Here is a 3,281-nt window from a genome sequence, read left to right on the forward strand (position 1 = left end):
CTCCCCCTCCCGCACGGAGGGCGGCCCCGCTCCGCCCTCCGCGCCCCTCACACCGCCACACACCTCCCGCCCGTCCGCTCTACGGGAAGCCGAGGTGGTCAGCCCCCCCTAAAAATACACGCCCTCGAGTCCCGCGCGACCCGCCACCCCGACCCCTGCCCGCAGCCCGACCCGGCATGCGCTCACCGCGAAGCTCCTTCAGCCGCTCGGCACTGCGGGTCCCGTTCGGCGTGAGCCTCGCACTCGGCGGAGAGGCCCCGGAGAACGGCGCGGGGCACAGGCCCACCGGGGCGAACTGGCAACCTCCTCTGCACTCCCCGAGCACTCTCAGGCCCCGGTGCCGACACAGGGAGGGAGGAAGGGAGGGAGGGAGGGAAACTCCGAGGGGGAAGGGGAGGGGGGGAAGATGGAGAAACCGTCTCCGCCGCCTCTACTGCCGCGGCCGCTTCTCTGTTACCCGGGAAATCCCGCCCACTCCCCGGCCCGCCCCGCTGGGGGAAGGCTCAACCTAGCTCCGCCACTGGACATACTACCCGCCCGTCACACACTGAGCCAATCACTGCGCCCCGCCTGCAGACTGCCCGCCCCTTCCCCCGGCGAGAGGGGAGGGGGAGCCGCTCACCTTCTCCACGCCCCTATTGGCGGGGAGCGTCCCTAACTCAACCCCGCCTATTGGAGACGGATTGCTGAATCCCACCCCCAAGCCGTGACATTATTGGAGGAGGGAAGGAAGCTCTTGACACCTCATTGGAGGGCACCACAAGTCCCGCCCCACAGCGACTCAACCACAGGCCTAACAAATGGGCTCCCGCCTCCGCCGGCCGTCGCATTGGAAGACTACCTCGGGCTCTTTCACGGCCCCAGGAAGGTAAGTAACCGATGTGGGGTAAAATGTCCGTAAGTGAAGCTGGCTCCTCCTACTGCACTGTCGGGCCAGGCCCCGCCCCCGGCGGGGGGATTGGGTCTCCCGGCGCCGGTTGGAGCCTCCATTGGACGCGACGCCCGTCCGGGAAGGCGCCGAGTCCACCCTGCGCGGGGAGGCTGAACCTCGGTAGTCCTTTTGTGGAATGTTTACACTAGAGACGAGCGCGGCGTTCCAAGGTCCCGGGCCACAGCCCAGCCCTGAGCCCCGGGCAGCGCTTCCACCCCGCCAAAACCACGCCAGAGGACCCCATCGTTCCCTGTGGTTTTCACACCGCCGGGAAGGCCGGCCGGCCGCCCAGATCACCAAGTGCAGTACAGAATAGAGATCCGAAGCTCAAATCGCAGCTCCACACCTCGAGGGGCTGAGAGTCCGCCTTCAAGGGTGGCCACACTGTTCTAACTCGAGACTCTCTCTCGCTGAACCTGAACATGCAAGCCTAAAAGGGCGGAGATAGCCCAAAGGGCGGCCCCGAAGGCCACCGCCCTGGCAAGCCTCCGGAAGGCGGAGCGGGAAGCCAAGTGCATACGTGAAGTCCCCCGTAGGTCTTGGGGACAACCCCGGGCTGGGGGAACCAAGATACAGTGGGAAAAGATCAAGGCAGACCCCGGTATAAATGAAACTTGGGGATACCCTCAACACGCAGAACAAGGATGGAAATTCCAGACTTGGGGCGGGGGAAGGGAGAGTAAAAAAAAAAAAAACTTAAGAACGCCCCTGCACGGACAAGCGCCAGTAATCTCAGCTACTCGGGAGGAGAAGGCAGCAGATCGCTTGAGCCCGGAATGGAGGCCAGACGGGGATACTTAACAGAGCCACAAAAAAGGCGGGGGTTGCGGGGGGGAGGACTGTTGCCGGCCCAAGTGTGTTAATGGCAGACCCCAGGCCTTCCGAGTATGTAAAAATGTCTGCAATACGAATAAAAGTCCTGGCGATGTTTCCTAGTTGCTTTGATTAATTCACCAAACAGGGTGTGGACCCGGTGCTGGCCAGGCTTTGGGGGTGGGGGACCGACGCTGCTCGGCGCCAGGACAGGGGGGCGGGACTAAGTCTTCCCGCTCACGAGCAAAGAGACTGGGCGGCCCGGGGAGCCGATTCCTAGGTCCAAGGTTGTCCTGCTTCCGCAATCCTGCGGGGCCCGGCAGGAACGAGTGCTGGCAACAGGTGGGCATAAACTCCCGGGTAATTGTGCCAAGCCCTGCCCCAGGATGGAGCTCTAAAAATAAGTCAAACCCCCAAGCCAAACCGCTCCGAGGTGTCGAGCAGGCGGCACTCCAGCAGAACGGTCCGAAAGCCGCCTTTAAGTCGGGTCGGGCACACACCTCGGACCCTCCCTTCAGGCCAAGGCGGCCCTCCCGACGACCCCAGATCTTTGGGGACGCGGCAAGTTCTAAATGGCGCCCATGGAGGAGGGCACCTGCCCGGTCTGGGGCAGGAGACGCGGCCGGCGCCGGATTCTGCAGGTTAATGGGGCTCGAGGAAGTCAAGGACCGCAGCGGAAACGGCCATGCCAGGGACCAGAACTTCAGACTTGGGGGGACCAAGGCAGACAGAAGATCCCAAACCCGCTCGATCCCGACCCCCAGGGCTCACCCGAGGGCCGCCCGACCTCCAGCCCGGCCACAATCTTTGTGTGCCTCCCCGCCCCCTTCTCCCAGGGCGCCGAGCCCGGGACTTCCGGGCGGGCGGGCAGCGCGGAGCGGCCGGGTGGACCTCACACATGTGCCGGGCGCGCTCCCGAGCCGCGGCAGGAGGGGGCGGGGAGGGGAGGACTTCCCCCGCCCCACGGGCCCCGGACGGAGGAGGCGGGCCTTACTCATTCCGCCAATCAGGCGTGGGGGCGTGGCCGCACGTCTTCCGAAAGGCCCCGGAATCCTCCCTCCGCCCTCAATGGGGGGGGGAGAAAATCCTAGCAACTTAAACTCCAGCCCGACCTCCCGATAGGCGGAGCACTGGGGAATCCCGCCCAATCCGCACGGGGGAAGGGGAAAAGGGAGGCTCGCCCAGCCAATGGAAGACAAGAGGAGGCGGAGCCTCCGGGGGAGCCCGAGGTGGGTGGAAGGGAGGAAGCGGCCCCGCCCCTCGGGCCCCCTCCAGGCCGATTGCACAAGCCCAAGCCGAGGAGATAGTAAACAGTCTGGGCCGCAGAGTGACGGCGGGGGCAGCCCGCGTTCCGGGGACCGGCTCCCCGCGCCGTGCGGCGGGACTCCGCCGCGCCGCACCCCTGCCCGCGGCCGCCATCCCAGCTGACAGGCGCGCCCCTCCCCGCCCACTAATGCATTTCCTTCTCCCGAGCCCGGGGACTGTTTTCCCAGTTTCCGACCTTCACTGCCTCGGTTCGGGCCGTCCCCCGCCCCCG

General features: G+C 65.9%; 1 protein-coding gene across 1 annotated transcript in view; it reads right to left on the bottom strand.

The window, feature by feature from the left end:
- Positions 1–349, bottom strand: part of Sin3a (SIN3 transcription regulator family member A) — a 47,881-nt gene extending 47,532 nt beyond the window's left edge. Inside the window, exon 1 of the mRNA XM_013012048.1 lies at positions 187–349. The gene's annotated coding sequence lies outside the window, so the exon portion shown is untranslated. The remainder of the gene's footprint in view (positions 1–186) is intronic.
- Between the last annotated feature and the right edge of the window lie 2,932 nt (positions 350–3,281).

This window comes from Dipodomys ordii, unplaced genomic scaffold (genome assembly GCF_000151885.1).
Source record: "Dipodomys ordii isolate 6190 unplaced genomic scaffold, Dord_2.0 Scaffold15, whole genome shotgun sequence".
NCBI classification, from domain to species: Eukaryota; Metazoa; Chordata; class Mammalia; order Rodentia; family Heteromyidae; genus Dipodomys; species Dipodomys ordii.